The sequence below is a fragment of the Acomys russatus genome, chromosome 20 (assembly GCF_903995435.1).
Source record: "Acomys russatus chromosome 20, mAcoRus1.1, whole genome shotgun sequence".
Lineage (NCBI taxonomy): Eukaryota > Metazoa > Chordata > Mammalia > Rodentia > Muridae > Acomys > Acomys russatus.
Genome location: NC_067156.1, coordinates 73906664 through 73933943, shown reverse-complemented (window position 1 = coordinate 73933943; position 27280 = coordinate 73906664). Strand labels below are relative to the sequence as shown.

General features: G+C 38.5%; 1 protein-coding gene and 1 long non-coding RNA gene across 2 annotated transcripts in view; both read right to left on the bottom strand.

The window, feature by feature from the left end:
• The window catches only part of Rttn (rotatin), a 246542-nt gene that overhangs the window by 37785 nt on the left and 181477 nt on the right, over positions 1 to 27280 (bottom strand).
• Positions 6646 to 26131, bottom strand: LOC127204665 (uncharacterized). Its single transcript, XR_007832498.1, has 3 exons — positions 26036 to 26131; positions 12048 to 12138; positions 6646 to 6758 (listed from the first exon to the last, which is right to left on the bottom strand). It is a non-coding gene; the product is annotated as an uncharacterized LOC127204665 (long non-coding RNA).

Sequence of the window (27280 nt, the reverse complement as noted above, 5' to 3'; positions counted from 1 at the left end):
CATAGGAAAAGCTACTCCCACTATCAGAATTCCATAACCCTAGCCAGCTCCAGAGGTAGTGAGTCATGGATCTCATAGGAAAAGCTCCTCCCACTATCAGAATTCCATAACCCTAGCCAGCTCCAGGGGTAGTGAGTCATGGACCTCATAGGAAAAGCTCCTCCCACTATCAGAATTCCATAACCCTAGCCAGCTCTAGGGGTAGTGAGTCATGGATCTCAGGGAGTTTCCATTATACTAGATTTCTTCCTGGCCTCCAAATTGTCCTCCAATTCCAGTGCATGTTTTATACATGCAGATAAAACAACCACACATAAAATGTATTTTAATTTAGATAGATAGACAGACAGACAGACAAATAGATGATAGATAGATAGACAGACAGACAGACAGACTTACCCGACACATCTTTGATGCATACAATGAGAACTCGAATGACATTAGTAATAAGAGGTTTCAGGAGCTCGTCCTGTATCACAAGGTCTGGCTCTACCAAGAGACAGGACTGTAAAAGCTGAGACAAAGAGGATAGGTATTCCAAGAGAAAGGAAGCCTGTGTGCAAAAGGAGATAAAAATAAGTAGATCTCATGAAAAACTTATCAATGGCATCATGGTATTTTACTCTTTGTGTGTTAAAAGAAATCATTTCTTAATAAAATACATTTAATAAACCCCAAAAAGCACTCATCAACCATTACGTGCTATAAGGCAAAGCATAGTTTCCAGTATTATAAGCATGTCAATAATGGTCACATTAGCACTATCAAGTGCACCACAAGTAAACAAAACAGTATTTTCAAAGCTGATTTCTAGATTTCATTTAAAGAAAGTCTATATTTTTAAAGTAGGTAACTTGTGGAACCAATATCCTAGAAGAAACAAAGAGGGTATTTAAAACCAAAATAAATCAGTTTGTAAAGAAAGATCTGATTACAAAAATATTCCTCAAAGTTCAAAACTACTGGAATAAAATACATCTAGTCTAATAGCCTAGCTATTATTATCAATAAAATGTATCTTTGCTTTCAGTTATTCTTCAGTTAAAACAAAATTTAAAAAACCCAATATTCTTATATATATATATTTTATTAATTTATCCATATTACATCTCAATTGTTATCCCATCTCTTGTGTCCTCCCATTCCTCCCTCCCTCCCTTTTCTCCCTTACTCCCCTCCCTTATGACTGTGTCTGAGGGGGACGTCCTCCCCTTGTATATGCTCATAGGGTATCAAGTCTTTTCTTAGTAGCCTGCTATCCTTCCTCTGAGTGCCACCAGGTCTCCCTATCTAGGGGACGTGGTCAAATATGGGGCACCAGAGTTCGTGTGACAGGACATTCTCCACAGTTGAGTGGAGAATGGGGACTGACTTTAAAACCCAATATTCTTAAATGCAAGCAAAAAATTAAATTCTCATGATGAACAATAAAACTATCTCTGGACTTTGTAGACCAGGCTGGCGTCAAACTCACAAAGATCCTCCTTTGTCTGCCTCCTGAGTGCTCGGATTAAAGGGATGCACCACCTGGAATTTTCTTAACACTAATACTATAATTAAAACATGGCAAATGTCCTTTCAAAACCTCTTGTTGGTAGATAGCAGTTAAAGAATAGAAGCAGCTCTTAGGTAGTACGTCCCTATGAGGGAACTTTAGTGAGCTACGCTGAGGTCAGTTTCTATGTCTAAAAGTAAAGCTTTTTCACTCACTGATGCCGTGAGAACACCATGAAGAGCTGGGGACTGGTCTTCACTCGTGGAGTTGTGCAAGCCTCCATGGTACATGGTCTCAGACCACCGAGAAATAGCCGTTCTCTTACTTACTCCTTGAGTATGAAATTCTTTTATAGAGTATGCTACCTCATTTTATATTACAGAAACGTATATGTGCCTCTACCCTTCACAAATTCCTTATACAGATGTGAAGTTCGATTTTCTTATTTCTGTAACACTTTTGCTGTTGTTTTCTGCTGTTAGGAGAGTCTCATGTAGTCTGGGTTGGCCTAACATTCACTCTACACGTGAGGTTGACCTTGAACTCCTAATCTCTTGCCTCCGTCTCCCAAGGGCTGGGATTACAAGTATGTACCACAAGACTCAGCTTTGTAAAGTCTTTTAATTTCTTCATCTTTTGCCCTATTAAAGTTATAGAAAATTTAATCTCTGGAAACTGGAAATATTATACAACATAAAGTCAGTGAGAAATGTGAGAGAAAGGATGAATTATTTCTATAATTTAGCCATTTAAGGTTAAATACTGATATCACTAATAAACATCTTTTTTTCTTTATGGCATTTTTTTTTTAAACAAAGCAACAACAATAAAAACCAAGAACTTGGGCTAGTATGCAGATATAAGTGAGTATATACCATTTGAGTCTTTCTGCTTCTGAGTTAATTCACTCATGATCATTTCTAGCTCAATCCATTTGTCCACAAATTTAGGGAATTCCTTGTTTTTAATAGCTGAGTAGTAGTCTATACTGTATATGTACCACAGTTTCTTTATCTATTCTTCTACTGAGGGACACTTAGGCTGTTTCCATGTTCTGGCTATTATGAATAAGGCTGCTCTTATATCTGCATACTAGCCCAAAGGGGCATGTCCCATGAAAGCCTTCACTTACCAGGAAACTGGGACAGAGGGGAGGACATCCTACTGGGACTCTAGATGAGAGAAGCATGGGAGAATAGCAAAGTAGAAGGATCCAGAGGGTCCTAGAAACCTACAAGTAGAACATTATGATAGGCAGATTTGGGCCCAGGGGTCCCACTCAAACTAAGGCACCAGCCAAGGACAATACAGGTGGTAAACTTTAAACCTCTACCCAGATCTAGCCAATGGGCAGAACATTCTCCACAGTTGAGTGGAGAGTGGGGTATGACTTTTACAGGTACTCTGGTGCCTCATATTTGTCTATGTCCCCTGGAGGGGGCGACCTGGTGGCACTCAGAGGAAGGACAGCAGGTTACCAAGAAGAGACTTGATACCCTATGAGCATATACAGGGGGAGGTAATCCCCCTCAGGAACAGTCATAGGGGAGGGGAATAAGGGGAAAATGGGAGGGAGGGAAGAATGGGAGGATACAAGGGATGGGCTAACCGTTGAGATGCAACAAGAATAAATTAATTAAAAATTAAAAAAAAAACAAGAACTTGTCAATCACACACCCCAACACACTTCTGCCTGCAGCTGACTGTACCCCGACCACCAGCACTCTGCACCGTCCTCTGCCTGTTTCCCTTTCCAGCCCATGCCTCTGCTCTGTCCTGGCGCTCTGGTAGTTTGGGGTTTTTTCCCCCCTGGTCATTCTGTAGCAACAGCTCCCCGTGACACACCCTTGTATCCAATGTCACTCGTCTTTTTTCCATACCATTTGTCACTACCTGGTAACATATTTCACATTTCATGTATGCTTCTATGTTTCTTCTGCACCTAATCCATAGATTCCTTATGGGCACAGATGTTTGCTTTCTATCAACAATAGCTATAGGAATCTGGTAAATATTGGAGAATTTCCTGCATTCTTGTGCAAGCAGCAATGGATGGACAAGCACTAATCCACGTACTGCAGGCAGCGCAGTGGTTCCACAGGGCACTCTGGAACCAACCTGCATGACCAGCTCTCCCTGCCCTGCTCTGCACTGTGGGAGATCCCCCAACCTCCCTTTGCTCTGTGACATGATGGAACTAGTGATACCTCGTGGTATTTAAGATCAGGTGAAACAGTTCTGGATCCTTGCTCTTTCTTGGACAGACCAACCACACTGTTATCCCAGAGGCCTTGCTATGCCCACAGGACCATCTTCCTCTCTTCAGGTCAAATATCATGATTGGGAAGGTTTTCCCTGGACACTCTAAGTAGATCAGCACTCTGTCTCAATCTCTGATATTGTCCCTTGCTTTATCTTTTCTTTTGAAATGCTTATCATCCATATATATATATATAACCTATTCTTCAAACAAAAGGTTAAAGGTCTTTGTTTTAATGACTTAGGGAAGACTGTAAACCAGAGGAAGTTATTCAGTGAGTGTCAGTTGTAGGAACAAACACCTAAGGAGAAAGGATATCCTGTGAATAAGCTAACTCAAATAAAATTAGTGCACTGGAAAGAACACATGCTTCAAAAATGCCTCGCAGAGTACTTCCAAGAAACTCCACATGCAGAGAGTGCAACAGAAAAGCGACTTCACTTACCACTCATCACCCCTCAACCACACACAATACACGTCCTGTTAAAATTTGGCCTTTAAATAAAACGTCTAGTAGGAATAATTATACTGGAAATTGCTAAGCATATTTTACATATAGAACCTAGGCAAGAACCCCAAATTTAGTGAATAGATGTGAAGAAAAAAATTAAAATTTATTTTGGTCACCTGGTTAAACATTTTTAGATTTTCGTCCTTTTTTTTTTTAAAGATAGGTGGTAGCACAGGTATTTAATCCCAGCACTTGGGAGGCAGAGGCAGGTGGATCTCTGTGAGTTCAAGGCCAGCTTGGTCTACAGAGTAAGGTCTACAAAGAGAAACCCTGCCTCAAAACAAATAAATAAATAAATAAAATAAGAAGGGAAAAAATAAAATATAAATGTTAGTCTAACAACTTCAACCTAGGTGAAAATAAAAGACATATCAGAGACAGTGTAAAATCATAGAAGTAGGCTATACCAATGTCCCATTATAAAGTAGTGCTCTGGGAAACGACAAAACATTTATAAATGATTAATGATGGAGTTAGAAAAAGTGTCCACTATTCTTATCTCCCATCTCAGTTTCTCTTATATTAAAATTTTAAGTAACCTAGTTCAAAAAGCAAACAATAGCACACATATACAAAGATTTCCATCTTCTTCTTGTGGTTGGATCTTCTTAGCAGAATTCGTTATTTGACCCTTAAGGCAATGAAGCCCATGACACAGGTGTGAGGCAGATCCAAGATGCTTACCTGAGCCTGCGTATGCTCAACAGCAGATGATAAAGTTAGTGGGGCCGTGAGTTCCTGGACGCATGTCTCTATGAGGGAGGCATCCACAGTGCTGTCAAGGATAAAGAACACCCCATAGATAGCTACTATGCTTCTTATTAAAGGCAAAACACAAATCTGAAGTTTTAATATAAACCTGAATATAAACACCCCATAGATAGTTACTATGCTTCTTATTAAAGGCAAAACACCATAATTTGAAGTGTCAATATAAACCTGCATATAAATAAAGAGAAAGGGCTTTTACAACTACATATTATATAAATAGTTCCATAGAGTATTTCAGAAAACAGAAAAGTATTGTTAGGTAAGTGTGAAAAACAAAGAATTCTAAAACGTGAAACTGCCATATTTAGCATCAGTTGTCAGTGTGGCGTACCTGAACACAAGAAACCACAATTGAGGAATTGTCTCTACCATACTGTCCTAGCGACATGTCTGTGAAGTGTGCTCTTAAACTGACGTTGATCTGCGTGGGCCCAGCCCACCGTGGGAGGTGCTATCCTTGAGGAGATGAACCTCTGTGGTAAGGCCATGATAAGCAGGAGGCGGCAAGCCAGTGAGCAGCACTGCTCCAAGCCCTCGGCTTCTGTTCCTGTCCCCAGGTTCCTGCCTGGGCTCAGCGCTTCTCTCATTGATGATGGCCTGAAACCTGTAGCCCAAATAAACCCTTTCCTCCTCTAGCTGCTTTTGGTCAGTGTTAATCACAGCAAACAGAAAACCTAGGACACAAACAAAGAATTCTTTTCCAATTCTGTCTTCACATGCCAGAAGAGAGAGAAAGCAGTATGATTTGGCAAAGAGAAAAAAAATATTTCAGACAGCAGTGTTCAAACGTGGAAGATGAGAACGTCAGATAAATGGACACATGCCTGTGGTTAAAAGAAGCGAGGGGCGGGGGTGATGCTCGGATAGAGCAGCTTGTGTCAGGAAGACCAGGGAAGTCACCTTTACCACCCACGAGAAGTCTCTGGACAGCAGCTTTCCTCACACTCACCCCTTTAAGCTGGGGCCAGCAATACCCTCTAGAGGACAACGTAACACCAAGCAAGGAATAAACTATACACTTAGGTCTGAACGCAATAGCCAAGGCTTGGCCACTGTGCTAAACACATCATCAGAAGGTCACTAACATTCGGAAAATGAAAATTTCAGTGACTCAAATTGTCTCTTTAAATTCTATCAGAGTATTCCTGACGGACATTTACATACAAATGAAATCCAACAGTGATTTCCAACCTGGGAACATTACTCTGATGTGACTGCGAGAGAAGCCTAACACTCCTTCATGTCCAGTGAAGAACAGCAAAGGGGATTATACTACATTCCTTGACTATTCTGGAAGGCACGTAAGGTTTAAAACCATCTCAATTTTTAAAATTAAAGAAAAATCTCTTTGGCCTTAACAATCAAGCTGAGAAGCTAATACAAGTACACGACAGAACAGAGCGAGGAGACAACAACAGCAACAAGTATGACGACAACTGTGGCGAAAGGAAAGGCCGGGGACAAGTGAGAATGTGCTGCCGGGCACACACGCGCCTGCATCTGTTACCCTCTACTCCCAGTTGTCTCTTACCTACAGAGACGCTCTATAAGATGGGCCTGTTGAAAAGCATTTGCAGTATCTCTTGGAGTAACTGCCAAAAGGTTGTCTAAAAGGCTACAGGTTGCTGACAGCAGAGATGGAGTGACAAACACATGGTGCTTGTGACTGGGGGCTGACAATGATGAGTCACGAGGTCGCACTGATCTGGCTTCACGCTGACCTGTTATTCATAAAGAGCAGAAAAAAGTTGTTCGGTTTCCTAGTGCTTATTAACAAAATTTACAAGTTCTCACAGCATAGGAGGTTCCTGGAGACGGCAAGGGTCGCAGTTGGCTAATTCTTATAACTGCTCAACTTAGCATTGACGCTACGGAGCTTGACTGCTCCTATTCTCAGCCCCCACCCCCACTCAGGATGTGATGTGAATATGCATGTATATGCACAGAAGCACCCGACATCAATTATAGATACACAAATGCACACGTACACAGACACATGCGTGCATCCTGAGACAGAGTAATGAGAGCCAAGGTTCGAACATCTTTTTTTCCTAAAATTCTAAGTGCCGGAATGTTTCCAACTTCCAAATACATGTGCATCCTTCAACACTTCCAGTGGGAACTCAGACAGCAATCTACAAACTACTTCTGTAGAGCAGCGAGCACACAGTCATGACAGAGGGAACCAAACCATAAAGAGGACTTCAGAGTAATGTTGGTAATTAGGTGTGGGCCAGTGGATCCCTGTGGAAAACCTGGTTGACAGGAACAAACATGGATTTTAGGTAAGGACCGTGGACCTTTCCGGGCTGAATCCAATGCGCCTCAGCATCTGTCCTTATCGCTCTTGGTCCTTGTTTATTCTTTTGAGAAAATACTTTTAATTAATTCCTACTTAAGAAAAAGCATGAGTACAGGAATTATAAGCTAAGCATTTTCTTATCTATCTACCTGCCCTGGAGCCTTTTATTTTATACATTGCTTGTGATTCATAGATACATGCTTCCTTAGTAATTTTTGAAAATGGAGTCACAGCCTGTAATCACTAGAGGACCATTACTAAAGTCAGGGAATATCACAGATCCAAGGGTACTAGTTAATATCTAACTGCAGGCCTTTTCTACATCTTGCCAGTCATCCTACAGATGTCCTAGAAAGCATAAGAAAAAAAAATGGATCTATTTGGAATATAATTTTGCATTTATTTAAAATGCCTCTGCTTTCTAAACTGAAAGAGTTTTTTGGTCTTGCTCTGTCTTTCCTGACCAAGACCATATTATGAGGAAACTTTCTGAGGTCTCGTCATGATCAGGTTCTTAGTGCACCTTATCATGGGATATGACTCTACTTTCCCACTATTGGAAATATTAGCTCTCACTGTTTAACTAAGACCTTGCTATGGTTAGGATGCGCATGTCCCGCACAGGCTCATGCTGTAAAACATCAACAACTGATGGCACCACCTGCAGTGGGTCTGGGAACTTTAGGACGTAGGACCTACTTAAGGGACAGAGGAGAAGGAAGGCTCCTGGTGAGATCTTGTTTATGGCCTCTTCCTGTTTCCCTCTCTTTTCACCTTCTGTCATGATGTGACCAGCTTCTGCCCCTCAGTCCACTTCAGTGTGCTGATGGAGTCGTGTGGCTGTGGGCTGAAGCTCTCAGCTTTCCTCCATGTACACTGCTCTTTCAGAGAATTTGCCTACAATGGCATAACATTACTGAAACAGGTGGCGCCTATTAAGTTCCTCAACAATAAAGTTATATTTTATTTTATGCTAAAATGGCTACCAAATGGTAATTCTCCAATGTTATCACTTTTATTTTAGTTAGCTTTCTAGCAGATGAAAGAGCATTTCCTTCTAATCACTTATTTATTTAATATAATTCAAGCATTCACAATCTGTGTACCATATTCATTTGGTTTGAATTATCCCAGGATACTTCTTTTCAATAGCAGTTCCATGTATTCCATAGTCTTTCCCATACATTCCATTAACTTCTGTTGGTCCAGATTCATGTTATTTTCTTTCTCATCTCATGGCCCCAAATCAAGCATTTGTTCCAGAGTTCTGATTGCACAAAAGGAAGAATCAGAATCAGGAACAAAGGCCTGGGCATACGTGTATGTATTACTATCAATGTGCATTTATGTGTGTGTGTGTACACGTATATATGTGTGTGTTATGCATGTATATGCATGTGTGCGTTTATACTTGGGCAGATACACATGCATCTATGAATAAAAAACAATTCATAGTGACAGCTCCAACTCTATTCTAACTTTACAGGGTCTATTAAACACCCTTAGTCCTTTAATGCTTCACTTATAAACAAAAAGCCTTTCATTGTCACTGTTTACTCACTCATTTGCTCAGTCTCATGTATATATGAAGAAGATTAAAGATTGCTAGCTGCAAAACGTAAAGCAGCCTCATGACTGAATGCTTGCCTGTACTTTCCTTTGCTTGTCATTAAGTCTGAGAGTGAGTTTATGAATTACTTACTAGATGATCTTGTTTGTATTCCACATTACTTTCACGTTTTGTCAGTTTAATTTTTTCCTTTTCACGTAGGGGTAGAGGACTGCACAATAAGCACTTTGCCCACCGAACCATCTCCCTAACCCAGTTGGATGCTTTCTTTATTTATCAATATTTTATGAGGAATTACTATGTGCCAGTTTTAGATATACTCCTTGATTTTTCAATAACTCAATAGAACTATTTTTCAATAGTTCATTATATAGGTAAATTTGAAACCACGTTCCTGCTTTTGGGGTATCTGGGTGGTTGATATATTTCCTAATTACAAATAATATTTCATTGACTAATCATGTCATATGTATTTTCATAGTTTTAGAGCTGAGCCATATGAAAATTCCTACCTATAAGATAAATGCATTTACAGATTCATTAGCTATTGCCAGGGTCCCTTCCAAAAAATGTCACACTAATTGCATTCCTTCTTATAATTTATAAAAGTGTTATTTGTCCATAGCCTGGCCAAGAGAATGCACTGCCAGTGTTTTTTAATCGTTGGCTATTTAATTTAATAGCTAAGACAGAGGGTGAGGGTCACGGTGTAACATCAGTTTGTACTTATCTGGTGATACGGGTCCTCCTGTCTTGTGCATGTCTGCCTCATGTCTCTGCTCACTTTACATTGGCTCAGCTCTTTTCCTTCTTAAGAATTACGAATGCTTTATATGCTTATATAGCACTTTCTGTAAGCTATGTTGCAAAGTCACATTAGTTTTGTCAAGTCGTCTCTTCACTTGATGGTGTTTTCTGCTACATAAGTTGCTTTTATTTATTATTATTATTATTATTATTATTATTATTATTATTATTATTATTATTATTAAATGTAAAATGTGTTCCTTTTCATTAAATTTTGACTTTCTGAGACAAAATTAGAAAGTCTTCCGTGTAGTTTTATGAGCATTCATTCATGTTTTCTTCTAGTATTTGTATAATTTCACTTTTCACTTTGTAAACTTCAATATAATTACAACTTAAAGCAGAGTTGGTTGCAGTTCGAATATAACGAGTAACATGTGCTGGCATTTGTAAAATACATTGCAGGGCTAAAGGATTTCGCATGTACCTAGCATGAGCACAGTCCTGGGTTCTGTCCACACCTGCAGAACATAAGTAAAATCATGTTGCAGCTTGCTCATGTGCATTCCTAGTAACGTAAAGATCCATACATTTTGTTTCAAGTGACTGCCAGCCTTACAGAATACATCTCAACTATAATCTCTTTACTTTCAAGTCACATGCTATTAAGTTTTTCCCAAAACAGGGTTTAAAAAATAGAATGAATTAAGATGCAATGTTTGTGGCTCAAATACTAAATATTGTTCAACTAATAAACACTTTAAATTTTTTAAAGAGAATTAACTGTTTAGGGACATCTAAACCACTTCTTTCTTAAAGTATATACTGTGAGGGGTGCGTCTGAGTACAGATACCCAGAAACTGAAGTTGCAGGTAGCAGTGAGCAGCTCAGTGTGGAGTTGGGAACCTAATTTGGTCCCTCTGCAAGCGCAGTAGCACTCTTATCTTCTGAGCCATTTCTCTAGTCTCAAAATCTTTTTGATAATCAAATTCCCATTTATTACTTCATATTATTTGTTTTGTTAGTTTATAATTATTTATTCTAGATAATCCTAGCAGGTCTGCAATTTGCTTAATTAAAAATCTGGTCTCTAGATATTTACTTTAAAAACTGCCTGGACTTCCTGTATTTTCATTCCCCCTTCCCTACTCACCTCTCTTCCTATCTTATATTAAAGCAGACTATCTCCCTAAATATATATATATATATATATATACTAAATTGAGTGGGCTAAGGATGTGGGTCAATGGGTAAAGTGCCTGTCACCGAGCACAGGGGCTACAGTTGAGATGCTTACCACCCATGTAAAGGCTGGATATAGGAGCAAACATCTGCAATCCTAGTACTGCAGATCAGAGATGGGCAGGTCACTGGCCAACCAATGAGCTCCAGATTCAGAAAGTAATCTTGTCTACAAAAACAAGATGGAGAGGAGAAATGGGCATACGATGCCATCCTCTGCCCTGGAGCAAAAGTAACTGCTAGGTGCTGGAAGAGAGATAGTTTTCTTTAAGACTGTAGCCACTGATAAGCTAACCATGTTCAGTGGAGGAAAACAAATCCAAAAATGTTGGATAGCACACTTCATCTTGAAAAGTTTCACGATAGCAAATGCCTTTAATCCCAGCACTTGGGAAGCAGAGGCAGGCAGATAGATCTCTATGGATTAAAGGCCAGCCTGGTCTACAAAGGAAGCAGAGGTAGGCAGGTAGATCTCTATGGATAAAGGCCAGCCTGGTCTACAAAGGAAGTTCAAGACAGTCAGGGCCACACAGTGAGACCCCGTGTCAACCGTACAAAGGAACACAACATTTGGGGGATACGGCAGGGCGTGTAGATCTGGGAAGAGTTGAGAGAATAAGGTGAATATGCTCAAAACACGTACAAAACTCAAAATTCTCCAAGAACTAATAAAGAACGGATCAGCAACAGCCTTTGGCACTGTGGGGAATCCAGAGAAACATTCTGCATGCATGAGTCCCTGAATACAGAATGCAGGGCTGGCCTATCTCCAAAGAAAGGGAGAAAATTGGGCTCCAAGCTCTTTAAGGAAAAATGAAAGATGCTCAAAAACTTAACCCATGGAGCTCAAGTGGACATGGCACAAGGGACACATGAGGTTTCTATAAGACACTCAAGAGAACAATACTGTCCAGGTTAGGAAGTTTACAAGTGTTCTAGGAAACATTCATGAGGAAATAAATGTCAGTCACATTTCCTTCATCCTGAAGTAATGATGGAAAAGACCTTTGATTTGCAAATCTTTAGTTTACAGTTTTCTGTGCTGTTAAAAAAATTAACGGGAGGGTGATTAGGAAAGATTTCTAAAGTCAACCCCTGGGCTACACGCACGCATGTGCGCACACACACACACAGACACACATACATACCTTGAGTTACAAACTGGTCAAGCACAGTTTCAGGAATAAGTGTTGACGGCAGCAGGGTCTGAATCTCAGTGCTGCCCACCGAGGCAGCCACCTGTGAACCAGGCAGGGTATTTTACTCATTAATGCTGCAGTGTAGAAAATGAAACAAATAGCAGATATGCAAAATATCCTTCAGAAAGCAAGTTTTTAACTGAATTTTCTAGGTAACACAACCACAAAACACTTTAAATCTTGAGTTATAGTTTCCAGATAACAGCATTTTCTCTGATCTCTTATAGGAATTGTTACAATGTCATCCTAAGCCAGTAACTCAAAAAAGCCAAGTTTTGATTTGAAGCCTGATCATAATGTACGTTTCTGATATAAGCTGACAGGACTCTGGCAGGTCTTGCCCTTCTCCCCACTTCCCTCTGCTTTGCTCAAAGCCATTAGATGACATTCCTAAAGCTAGCCACCAAGCTTTACTCCCTGTTTTGGCTACTTCCTCCTCCTCCTGAGGCTTACTATTAAGGTCTAGCTACCCAACTATTGCAGTCCAGGAAACAAGAGCCTTCTAATTAACATGCCCACCTAAGTAACATTGGCTCACCTAATTAAAACGGGGTTTCCCACTTATAAATCTTAAAAGCCACCATTTCCTACCTGCCAGAACTGTCTCCTCTCCTTTGTCTTTTGGAACAAATATCCCTGGACCTCTCTTCCCTTCTCCTTCGCCCTCATCCTCTATCTCCTGTCTTTGTCTCTTAGTCCTTGATCCTCTTAGGCAAATAAGTCTCCTTTGTGTTGTGAGAACTTGGTCTGGGGGGTCCTGAGCCAATACTTTTTCTTTCATAAGCAACTTATGGTTCTCACTGTCAAAATGTTGGAAGACTTAAGATATATACTTCTTTATATATATATATATATATATATATATATATATACACTAAAGTTTATTGATTTTAGATTCTTACATTTCTCTGTGTGTGTGTGTGTGTGTGTGTGTGTGTGTGTGTGTGTGTGTGTGTGGTGTTTTGCCTCCATATATGTCTGTTTACCATCTGTGTGCCTGGTGAACATGGAACACAGAAGAAGGTGTTGGATCCCCAGGATATGAAATAAACTGAGCCTAAATCCTTCACAAGATCGACAAGTGCTATTAACTGCTGAGCCATTTCTCCAGCTCCCATTTTCTTTTATTTATAATAAAATAGTTTGTTTTTGATGTCTCAAATTATACACTTAAGTTTTAATAATGCCTATAAAAATCAGTGTAAATGCTGGAGGGATGGATGACTCAGAATTTAAAAGCACTTAATCTTCTTCAAGAGAACCCAAGTCCCTAGCACCCACACTGCTCACAACCACCTATAACTTCATGCCCCAGAGACCTAACATCCTGTCTCACATCTGCAGAGAGCATACATGTGGTGAACAGACAAACAAACATGCGAAAACAAACAAACCCTACACATAAAGTAGAGGAAAACTTGCAGATCTAGATTTTTTTTTAAATCAGTGAAGTATTAAAATTTTTTTATATTTTGCCTCATATCAGAAAAGAACTTTTTAAAAAAACGGCTTGGCGAAATGCTGACAATGTGTTTCAGCATAAATGTTTTAAAAAACATTAGACCTAGTAGAAATGCTGTACAAAGCAAACACAAATTCGCCAAGAGGGTCACAGATGGGCGGTGACCTCCTGAAATTGGATGTTCTCAGGCTCCTGAACTCTGCACTTCTTTGTGAAAGTGCCCTTTCTGGGAAGTAAGACACCTCTTTTTCTTGCCATCATTTTGTCTCCATGTAAATGCACAAAGGATCCATATCTGGGGAGGCCCGTGTCAGTGTGTACCCGTGACATAGGGCATCAACAGAACTGAGAAGTCAGCATTGTTGCTGATGCAATACCACCAGGTCATATGTGTACACTAGATGTACTTATTCCTAAAATGTACCACCTTTGACTTAAATTGATAACCATCAAAGCAAATATTAAAATTGTTTTCATTTATAGTTTCTAATAGTAATAAAGATATGAACTTGAAGAAATTCATAGCAATTACATCTATGTATACTTAATAAATGTCCCTTTCAACATTATGCAAGACATTATCTTTCCCGTTAGGTAACTATCATGGTTCTGATAATAGTAAGTGAGAAAATGCTGAAGCCAAAAAACAGAATTTAAGCACAAAAAGACATTTGAAGGAATGCTTCATGTAAATAAATCACTCATAGACAAGCACTAAATCCATTATTTTGTATTAAATTCAGATAATAAGAAAAGTAGCCTAACACTTGCTTATTTAAAAATATATTTGTACAGATAACAGTTGAGAGGCATGTAAAAAAAATTCTTGTCAAAGCAATCAAGATAATTACTATGGTTCTAGGAAAAATCAAACACCACGACTAATACCACAACCTCAGCAGCAGTTGAATAATAAATATACCTGCTCCTGTCAAAGCTCCTTTAGCTATTAAACAAAAAAAAGAGGACAAGATTAAGGAGACCTAAGCTTAAGAAAGATGCTTTAGAAGTATCTATTTGTTATGTTAGAATTTGCCTTATGTGGCTAAGGAAATCAAAGAGCTTCTTTGTGTGGCAATATGCCTCAAAAGTGGACTATGGGTGACCTATATTTCCACTGTTCTTTTTAAACATTTTCTTCAATTTAATATGTGGGGTATACTCCTTTTTTAATAAGCGAAAAAGAAAAAGAAAGAAAGAAAACATGTATTAAGCTGAACTGTTCCACTTCCATGAAAAAATATTAGTAAAACACATGTAAGAGATATTTAATTATATTTAATATTCTGTGCTGATCCAAAAATCTTCTCCTTTTGACTAAAAGTTCAAATAATAAGTGTTTGATCACCTAAGGGTTTTAACTGATGCATGCTACTGATTCACACAGAAAGACTTATTCTGGCCCTGGTTCCTCAAGACAATCGATTTGCTGTCAGCTGAGTCCATAACCCATAGTCTCAGTCTACAATTGGCAGGATAAACACTATTCAATAGGAAACCCTCACATGCATGTGTAGTGAGACAGAGCTATTGGGCTCCGTTTGAGAGCAGATACTTTCTTTTCCAGACTTTCCTGAACCCAATGAAAGCTTCAGCTAGATTAAGACTTCTGTCCACCCCCATGTGGAGGTGGTAGAAGATGGTTCACTTAAACACCATGCTTAGTCAGTCCTGCCTTCTTCCTAGTAAATAAGCCTCATTCTCACTCCTTCCCGCGTTAAGCAGGAAATCTAAGTGGGAGTCATAGGTCTATCCTCTTCCAACAATAAACCCACTTAATTCATTCATAATTTCCTTGGTTCATTAAAATGGTCTCAGTACAAAACTACAACTACGCATCTAGTCAAACTGCATGCATGCCAGAACAGGTGCAGGTGCAAGACAACACAAAAGTGTCAATTTTCTTACAACATTAATAGATTTAAAAAATGTTTCTGAAACTTGATTACATAGTTCTTAAGTATGAATTCTGTAGATGACATTGTGTCAAAATGTCAAAAGTTTAGATGCACCGAGTAGGCTTCTTCCTGATTTTCACATGTATTTGTGATATAGCCTGATATCTTCCATTGATGCTCCTTAGCAAGACAAGCTGAGTCCTCTTTGAGCGGATGGCATATGTGATTCTCGCCTTATTATCTGGCTTAAGTTACAGAAGACAATAGAGAAGAGACAGATTGTGGTACTTAAAACCACCATCTTAAAACTGACCTAACTTGTTGTTGTCACCATTGTTAAGAATCTAGGGAGGGGAAACAAGAGATGGTGATGAAGGCATACAGATTTTTAGATACAAAGCAAGTAAACTCTGAGGATCCAATATGTAGAGTGATGACTACAGTTAATAATAATGTGATTTTCTGTTGGCATAATGTTCTTGTGGACTGTGTACAGTTTGCCCTTGTTTATTCAAATGTTTATTTCTCTACCCCGCTATCTGGTTTCAATCTGGACATTGCATTGTGCTCTTTAGTCTAAGTATCTCCTGACTCAGGTTTGTGTAAACGTGGCACCATTTGCTCTGTGTTGCCGATGAAAACCAACTAGTCGACGCTAAGCAATAACAGAGAATAGGGTGGGACATCCTGGTGAGTGAGCAGAGAAAGAAAGAAGAGGATGGAACCACAAGGAGAAGGTCAGAAAACATCCAGGAAAAATTAACTAGGCCTAGCAGATAATTTAAAAGCAAATACAAACTGGGCGTGGTGGCACACGCCTTTAATCCCAGCACTCAGGAGGCAGAGGCAGGTGGAACCCTGTGAGTTCAAGGCTAGCCTGGTTTACAAAGCGAGTCCAGGGCAGCCAAGGCTACACAGAGAGACCCTGTGTCGCAAAACCAAAAAGGAATGAAAAAAAAAGCAAACATAATGTGGGAAATCTGAATGGGAGGAATCTATACTAGCATGGAAGTTTAGGATAGAGTAATTATTGGGCAGCATTGTGCTATAGGCTAATTAAATAGATCCTAGTCTCTGTGTAGTTATTTGGGTATACATTGCTTAAGGAGTAACCATTGATTTCACTAAAATAATAATTCAATACTAATTTCAATAATCTTTCAACAGTTTTCTTACATCATTTTTGTACACATTTGATAATTTGCTGACAATACACACTGTACACATACACATAGTGGTGGTGAGGGAAGGCTATCATAACCAATGTGACTCTAGTAGTCTTTTTATAATGTACACATATATCAAATCATATCCTAAATTTATTTATTTATTTATTTATTTATTTATTTATTGTATCCTAAATTTATACTTCATGAATTTCACCTCAATTAAGTTGGAAGAAAAAATGAGATTTGAAATTTTATTTATAATAACTGAAAACAATGATTCTTTTCTTACAGTGTTTTTGTACACATATTTGAAAGTATGAAAATTATGTTTCAGCATAAGATAAATAGCAACAGTTAAAAGCATTCCTTTGAAATAGCAGACAGAGAAAGGCAGAGACAGAGACAGAGAAACAGAGAGAGACAGAGAGAGACAGAGAGACAGAGAGGAGTCATGTTATATTAAAGAAACAACTCAATATAAGAAATAATGTTCAGTGGATATCCTTAGGAGGCCTTCCTTCCTTCCTTCCTTCCTTCCTTCCTTCCTTCCTAAGGGAGAAGTGGATCTATGAGTGGGCTTTTGAGGGAGGAAGAGTGGATCTGGGCAAGAAAAGAGGTGGAGGAGGGACTGGGGAGAGAAAGATGAACCCATATTCAGAAATTACTTCATCTGCATTGTGCTTTTTAAAACCAAAGGACTTCACTGGACACTTTAATTATTAAGATTAGCAAAAACAAAACCTGTGTGTTTTAGGGCTGCTCAGTGGCAGAGCACCTGGTTGCATGGTCAGTGCCCTGTAGGGCTGCTCAGTGGTAGAGCACCTGGTTGCATGGTCAGTGCCCTGTAGGGCTGCTCGGAAGCAGAGCACCTGGTTGCATGGTCAGTGCCCCGTAGGGCTGCTCAGTGGCACAGCACTTGGTTTCATGGTCAGTACCCTGGTTTACTCTTCACATGACAAGAGAACCTGAGTATTTTCTTTGTCAAAGCAACTATATTGTGCACCTCATGATATTATTCCATGAAAATCATTACTAGTGCTTAAATTGCTGTTTAATTTTTAAATATAAAGGGAAAATGATTTATAGGATACTAAATAGGATACATATCTAGCCACATTTGAAAAACATGGCAAAATATGAGATATAAAAACTTCAGTAAGAATGCGGAGTCCACGTGTTCATTTTTATAAATTGATACCCTTATGCCCAAGAGCAGAACAGCTTCATAATTTATTATCATAAATTTTAATAACTTACCTGCTTCTTATATTATATACAATCCAGTTGGAGTGATTTAAACTTCTTGGTGTAAGAAGTTTAAATCACTCCAACTGGATTGTATATAATATAAGAAGCAGAAATCTCAGAAACATCATTAAAGGATGAACCGGGGATGAGAGAAGATCTATGCATCTCTGACTAGAATGCCTACTCACAAGCAGAGACTAGCAGCACAACTGAGTTGTATTCCTCATGCTGCACTGCATATGACGGAAGAGTGTGCATGTCCCTGCATTTACCCTACCCTGCTCTCAATCAGCCTCATGACCTTGAGGTGCATGCCTAACTTTCAGTGTGAAAAGGGTACCACCACCACATAATGCAGACTGAACATCTTAGTCTATTTGCATAAAAAATGAGTAGCCAGGCATGGCAAACACAGAAAGCAGCAACAGAGAGAATTTTTTTCACTTCCAAATTGATCGTCCATTTCTTTAAGTATTAGCACTTTATAGTACTGACTATAAATCTATAGTAACTTAGCTTAAAAATATTAAGTGACAAGAAAATAAAGAGAAATATGAAATATTTTGAAAATGACATGCAAACGTGCATGCGTACATAATGTCTTACAGCATAAGTAGACTAAAGTGATGTCCTATTCCTATTAGCTATCACATTCATTCTAATGCTGCAAACTGAAATTATTATATTATAAAACAGAATGCAGATATCATTAACTATCAAGATTTAAGTTTTGCTAGTAAATATTAATTTTTATACTTCCCAAACTAACCAACCGTACATAGGCATACCTATGGCCTATGTTAACAATGCTTAAATAATACACGCCATTTGTATTTTCCTTCTTCCCAAAACACCAGACTTAGTTTTTGCATGACCTATAAATAGTTGAAATTTATTTAAAACAAGGATAGTTATTTCTTTTATACCCTTTTTTACTGAAGTCGTGTCACTGATGTCATATAGACGTCATCCAAGATTTTTAAGGCAAAGTATTTCTCCTATGAAGCCTCTTGATCCATTCCATACATATACTATTCCATGTACAGAACCATTTTTAATACCCAGACAAATGGCAGTGGTATTTTCCTAGTATCAGTTGTAATAGTCCATGCCATTTCACTATGCTGAATGAAAAGTTTTCACATGTTTATTTTTATAAAGCATATCTTACTCCTTTCACGCCCAAAGAAGGCTCAGCTTACAGTAAGCTGTATTTTGAATTCAAACTCCAAAATCTAACATCACACACTTTCTGAATGTTTTAATATATAACAATATGCAGTCATTTTCCAAACTAAGCTTTACAGTCTTAGCTAGTTTTAACTCTTGTGAGTACTGAACCTAAGACATATCTGAAGATATCAGCCACTTACATATGTGTATAGAAGTGTCAGAAGGAAGGACATGATCCTGCAAATGACCACTTCATAAACAAAAACAATATTCAATCATCCTTACAATGCAACCTGTTTGCACCTGGACTATTTAACACATATGACATTTGTGGTCAACAACCAGAGCCATCACCTCTGCATCTGCATGGCTGCTACTAGTTTGGGTAATGGGTCTTACTCTATCCCTCAATTTTTCATTTGTAACACAGTGGCAACAAGAATTATTCAGTGTTTTTTTCCTCCAAGACAATGATGGCTCATAAATTAAACTTTTCAAATATTTAAATGAACTAAAAATCAGACTTATTTAAATTTGTGTTACACATGAAGAATATGTTTTTGAAAATGAATCACATTTTCTGTGTTATTTATTCTGACAAAAGATCAAACAAATTTTAAAGCAATAGCAAACCAAGTCTTGGTCATAAAGCTGTGTTGCATTTGTGGTTTAACCATGCATAAATACCTATTTGAGGGCTGGAGAGATGGCTCAGAAGTTAAGAGCACTGTCTACTCTTCCAGAGGTCCTGAGTTCAATTCCTGACAACCACACGGTGGCTCACAACCATCTATAATAAGATCTGGTGCCTTCTTCTGGCAGGCAGGCACACATGCAGTCAGAACATTGTATACATAATAAATAAATAAATAAATAAATAAATAAATAAATAAATAAATCTTCAAAAAAAATAAATAAATACCTATTTGGTGAATTTTTGAGGGGAAAGAAATGGTTTCAGGAGGAAAAGTATGTTATATCTGTGACCCAGTTAAACAGAGACTACAGTGAGGTACTACTTATTTACTAGGACAATGCCTCAGGAAAACTAGGACACTGCTTACTCTACCTGCACTGTACACAATATAGAGGCCCAACACTTACAAGTGCTGAAGGGAAAAAAAAAAAGCCTGAACTGCCCCATCTGCCTGACGCTCCTGGGGCGCAGCCAGCAGAACCAGCAGAGCAGCAGCAGGGCAGAGCCAGCAGAGCCAGCAGAAGACTGCTGGACCACAGGAACATTCAGGTACCTAAGGCACAGCTATCAGAACTAACACCAAGGACAGCCACATGGCTCAAGGACAGCAAGGAACACCATCAACAAGAGCCAGGGCAATATGGCACCACAGAGCCCAGCTATCCTTCTACAGCAAGCGCTGGAGATCCTAACACAGCCAAAGGACAAGAGAGTGACCCAAACACCAACCTTACAAAGAAGATAAAGACCTTAAAGGAGGAATCAAATAAATCCTTTCAAGAAATAAAGGAAAACACAATTAAACAGGTGAAAGAAATGAATAAAACTGTTCAAGACCAGAAAATGGAAGTAGAAAACAAACAAACTATAAAAACGAACAAATTGAGAGAATCCTAGAGACAGAAAACCTAGAGAAAAGAACAGGAACAAAAGACACAAGCATCCCCAACAGATTATAAGAGATCAGGCATAGAAGATATGATAGTAGAAATTGATACATCAGTCAAGGAAAATGCTAAATCTAAAAAATTCCTGACACAGAACACCTAGGAAACCTGGGATACTATGAAAAAAAACCTAACCTAAGAATAATACAAATAGAAGAAGGCAAAGAGTCACAGCTCCAAGGACTAGAAAATATTTTCAACAAAATCGTACAAAAACCATTCCCCAACCCAAAGACAGAGATGCTTATAAACATACAAGATGCTAACAAAACACCCACTAGGTTGGACCAGAAAAGGAAATCTTCCCACCACTTAATAATCAAAACACTAAATGCACAGAACAAAGAAAGAATACTGAACATTGCAAAAGAAAAAAGGCCAAGAAACGTATAAAAGCAGACCTAACAGAATTACACTCGACTTTTCAACAGAGACTCTAAAACCTAGAAGGGCCTGGACAGATATATTGCAGACATTAAGAGACCACAGATGCCAACCTAGATTACTATACCCAACAAAGCTCTCAGTCACTGTAGATGGTGAAAACAAAATATTACAAGACAAAACCATATTTAAGCAATATCAATCCATAAGTCCATTCCTACAGAAAATACTAGAAGGAAAACTCCAACCCAAGGAGGTTATCTACATCCAAGAAAACAGAAGAAATAAATAATTCCATATCAGAATAAAACAAAAGTGAGGTGCGCGTGCGCACGTGCATACACACACACACACACACACACACACACACACACACACACACACACAAAACCAGCAATTTCAAAATAACAGGAATTAACAATCATTGGTCATTAATATCTCTCAACACCAATTTCCAATAAAAAGATACAGGCTAACAGAATGGATGCGAAAACAGGACCTATCATTCTGCTACGTACAAAAAACAAACCTCAAGAACAAAGATAAACATTACCTCAGAGTAAAGAGCTGGAAAAATGTTTTCCAAGCAAACAAACTCAAGGAACAAGCTGAAAGTAGCCATTCTAATATCGAATAAAACACACTTTCAACCAAAATTAATCACAAGAGATGGGAAGGACACTTCATACTCAACAAGGGAAAAGTCCACCAAGATAACATCTCAATTCTGAACAACTATACCCCAAATGCAAGGGTACCCACACTCATAAAAGAAAAATTACTACAGCTCAATTCACTCATAGAACTCTACACATTAGTAGTAGGAGACTTCAACACTCCTGTCTCACCAATGGACAGATCATCAAGATAGAAACTAAACAGAGAGACAATGAAACTAACAGACCTAATGAATCAAATGGACCTAACATATCTGCAGAACATTCCATCCGAACATAAAAGAATATACCTTCTTATCAGCACCTCATAAAACCTTCTCCAAAATTCACCGACCATATAGTTAGTCAAAAAGCAAGCCTCCAGAGATACAAGAAAATTAAAATAATACCTTGGATCAGACCACCATGGATTAAAGCTGGAACTTGATAACAGAAACAAGAGAAAGCCTACAAACTCATGGAAACTAAACAACTTTCTACACAACGACCACTGGGTCAGGGAAGAAATAAGAAAGAAATTAACGATGTCCTAAAATTCAATGAAAATGAAGGTACAACATGTTGAAACTTATGGGACACAATGAGGGCAGTGCTAAGAGAAAATTCATAGCACTAAGTGCCTTCAAAAAGAAATTGGAAAGATCTCATACTAGCAATTTAAAAGCATATCTGAAAGCTCTAGAACAAAAAGAAGGAAACACACCCAAGAGGAGTAGACAGCAGAAAATAATCAAACTCAGAGCTGAAATCAATAACTAAGAAACAAAGGAAACAATACAAAGAGCTGGTTCTTTGAGAAAATCAACAAGATAGACGGTCCCTTAGCTAAACTAACCAAAATGCAGAGACAGTATCCAAATTAACAAAATCAGAAATGAAAAGGGGGACATAACAATGGGCACTGACAAAATCCAAAGAATCATTAGGTCTTACTTCAAAAGCCTGTACCCGACAAACATGGAAAATCTAAATGAAATTAACAGTTTTCTTGATAGATTCTGGGTATACCAACCTCAGAAAGACAGACATGGTATGTATTCACTTATAAGTGAACATTAGCTATAATGTACAAGATAACCAATAACCATGCTAAACTGAAAGACTGAAAGATGCCAAGGAGGGCCCAAGGGAGGATGCTTGAATTGCACACAGAAGAGGAAAAAACAAAAACAAAAATGAAACAACAACAACAAAAAAAGCAAAACAAAAAAGCCCAGCTCTCTGAAGTAGATAAAGGGAGGGAGCTGCGTGGGAGATGGGTAGGGAAGGTAACAAGGCTGGTGACCAGGTGGGGGAGAGTGAAGGTGAGAGGGGCTAGGGGTTGGTAGGAGGGAGAGGACATGGAAAGAGAATGAAAACCTGTGGGGGAGCATCTCTGGGACAGAAGAGGCCCCCGGGAGTCTATGAGAGTGGTCCAGCTGAGATCCCTAACAGCAGAGGACATGGAGCCTGAACTAGCCACCTGAAAATAGACGGGACTTCCAGTGGAGGAAGGGGGTCACCAATCCACCCACAAAACCTTTGACCCAAACTTATTCTGGAGGAAGGTTGCAAATAATATCATCTAGGAAAGATACTGCTATTGTAATCACCAACTGACAGTAGATACAAATGCCCGCAGGGGGTCTGCATAAGAGTGGGACCACCAACAGTCAGGCAGGCATGAAGGATGACGTGGGGAGTACTGACCTTCACTACTCAACTTCTACTGTTAGAAACAGGACATGGGAGCCGTTGCCTTCAGTTCTATGCCCCCTGGTGACTCCATAACTAAACAGTCACAACAACCTTAGTTAAATTAAAAGGGTCATGAAATAAAAGCAACAGACATGAATCTGGGAAAGGGACTGGTAGGGAGGAAGAGAGCTTGATTGGGATATGAGGTCGATAAGAGAGGACAAGGAATGAGAACAACTAAATGCTTTATATTCATGTCTGAGATCGTTAAATAACAATCTTACTAAAAATAATTCCTAACCAATTATTTCATTAGCACATTTTATATATTATTTTTTATTAATAGTATATATGTGTATAAGTGTGGGCATGCACGTGCCATGGCACTTATGTGGAGATCAGAGGACAGCTCTTGACAGTTAGTTTTCCCCTCCCACTGTGAGATCCAAGGCTCAAACTCAGGTCATCAAGCTTGCACAGTCTCTGAGCCGCCTGGCCAGCCCACTATACAGCAAGCAACCAAGCACAAAGAAGTTAAGGACTGTTACGTCCACGATCTTGACATAATTTAGATACTGAAGGCCCCCAAGGCTCGTACTGAAGCCTGGTCCCCAGCCCACAGTGCTACAGGGAAGGGACAGCAGAGCCCTTAGGATGTAGGACTCGTGGGAGAACTTTAGATCACTGGGCACGCCCTGGACATGAAAATCACAGCTCCTTTCAGTGTCTTTTCTCAGTGTCCTTTTAAATTAAACTTTTCAAATATTTAAATAAACTAAAAATCTGTTTTATTTAAATTTGTGTTACACATGAAAACACTGTTTCTTCTCATGCTGTCAGGAGATGAGCAGCCTTCCTGTATCACACAGTGCACATCCATGGGAATATGCTGTATAATCACAGGCCCAAAGCAGCAACAGGGAAGACCGTGGTCTGAAACCTCACAAACTACAAAACAAAACAGGCCTCTCTTCCTTTTAGGTTGAATATTTTGAGTATTTTGCAATCAATACACAGCTAAGCACATAAAGGTACTTCCATTTAAATAAGGATCATAGTAAATTCAGTTCTTCCAAAGCTAGTCTCAGAAATCTAGTGCTTTAAGCTATGGTATTTATATGTTAATATAAACCAAAAACTATAAATTTGATTTTTCTTTCTGTACCAAGGTCTTCCTACATATGACAAATCTAATAACACAAAATAGCTAACACACAGAGATTATCATTTACATAGTAACCCCTTCAACAAAGAATTAAAGAGTTTACAGCTTGTCTTAGGGGTCCAACCTCTAATTTCCTTCCAATGCTCCCGTGCTAAAGGCTTTCTCCCCAGTGCAGCCCTTCTGAGGTGAGGCCCTTGAGAGACAGTAAAATCTCAAGGGCTCTGATTTCGTCAATGGATTAACACATTCAAAGTTTCATAGTTTAGTTAATCATGGGTGGGCTGACGGAAACTTTAAGAGTTATGGTCTTGTTAGAGGAAGCAGACGAGGGATGTCTTTGAAGGATACATTTGACCCCAGTGCCTCCTCTGGATACCAGGAGGTGAACACACGTGCTGCACCAAATGCTTCCCTGTATGATGCTCTGCCTCCCTACAGACAGGCCTAGAAACAATGAAGCCACGTCACCAATGCTCGGCTCTCTGAGACTGTGAACTTCAATACACCGTTCATACCTGCGGCTGATTTTCACAGCATCTAGTCACAGGACTAAAAGTTTACTAGCAGGGTTTTGCTACAGTCTTGTGAAAACTGGGTCATTTGAGGAAACTCACTTTGAAGCATATACTGATGTTGTCCTACTGATTTTTCAATTGAACCAATTAATACAACTCATTTTGACATTGAATCATAATATTTCTCTTGCTGAATGAAAGATACTTGCTGAACTAAGATCCATAAAAATATCTTTATATTTAAGCTTGGAAAGTATGACATCTAGTGGGAACAGGGTAGTTATCTTACTTTCCACTTTAAGGTCTAGTTTAGCATTACATACAGCTCCTTTTTTCTTTTTAATCTAAGAAAGAAAAAAAAAAGAGGGAAAAGGAAAAAGGACAACATAGGAAGTAAATCTGATTAATGTCTATATAAATGTTATCATATATATATATACATATACAGATTATACATTTAAACTTCTAAAACCAGAGGCACCAAACCTTTTCTTTCCTAATAGATTGTACAGCACAGTCATTATCAGCAAGCACTTGAAAAGTTAATATGTTTCACAATTTAGAAGAAGTACCTTTCATATGCTTTGGCAAAAATGAGGACCAGCATTTGCTATTAGGAATAAAGCCACATATGCAAAAATAAGGACACGTAAGTACACACAGATTTCCACTACTTGAGATGCCAGCCCTGCCTCTCACTGTGCTCTTAGGTGGAAAAGCAAAAAGATGTCTACCACACACAGAAAACAGAACATAGTGCACAGAATATTTTACGTAAATGCAGAGCAGGAATCTTTTCAGAATGCACTTTCTAAAACCATTATAATCCTAACGTTAAACTTATACCCAATATTTCTCACTATTATGCAAATTCAAATTTATTCAGAGACTCAAAATGAAACACTTCTGTGTCCTTCTCAATTACCATTGTTTCTGAGGTGGAAAGAGAGCTTGGCTCATGATCCTGAACAGATGTCCCGGAGGGAGCCCTCCAAAACTTGAATGAGTCGTCTAAACCTGTGACAACAGAGAACAGTTAATATAACAACTAACAGAACACATACTCCTTAAGGAAACCCACCATAAACTAACGGATGCGGACTTTGATTGTGCTCAAGAATCACTCAGAGGCTGTTGGTGCAGTTCCCCAAGAGCATCCGTTCCAGGGATTCTCGCACCTGCAGCAGAGGGAAACTGTAAATGCACACTTCTGGGGGACACCCAGACGACAGCAATGCAGACGGGCTTAAGAGCCATGTCAGGAGTGACAGCGACTCGCAAAGTCAGAACAACTCAACAACTCACTTTTCTAATAAAGATGTCACTTCTAAAGGTCAAGAGCTTCATCAAATGCTACTTCCAATCCCTTCAAAAAGGGAATAGAAATGTGAATTATGAATTTAAATAAATATAAATTCACATTTAAGCAATTAAAAGCAATGCAATTTCATGATTTCGGTTTACTCATCATATGTGTGTGTGTGTGTATACATATATGTGTATATACATGTGTGTGTGTGTGTATACATATATGTGTATATATGTGTGTGTGTGTATACATATATGTGTATATATATATGTGTGTGTGTGTGTGTGTGTATATATACACCTGCATATGTGTGTGTGTATACATATATGTATATATATGTGTGTGTGTGTGTGTATATACACCTGCATATGTATATTTGCATACAGATATAAAAGCAAATCTTATTTATAGTTACACACACATATACACTTATTAGATAGTGAATAAATGTATATATTTTGAGAGGCTTTGTACTTTTATTGAACCTTCTGTGTTAGGTTAAGATTATAAAACACTATACTTAAATATTAATTTTGAAATTTAAACAATTTATGTTAAATAGATATTCATTTTTATAAGATCTAAGTAGGGTTTATGCATTAATATGTAATATGTAATTATTAGAAAATAAATCCAAAATTATCTACCAAGAAAAGCAAAAAGGTCTCAGCAAAATGTTCTGATAATTCAAGATATACCAAAAATAAGTAGATTTTTAAGACTTTTAGTTAGAAAATAACTCATTCATAAGAAAGGTAGGGGGAAAGACTATAGAATATCAAGGGATAAATATTCCGAAAGAGTCTAAGCTTTTACTAGGGAAAAAAAAGCTATAAACTTTACTGAAGGTCATAAAATAAC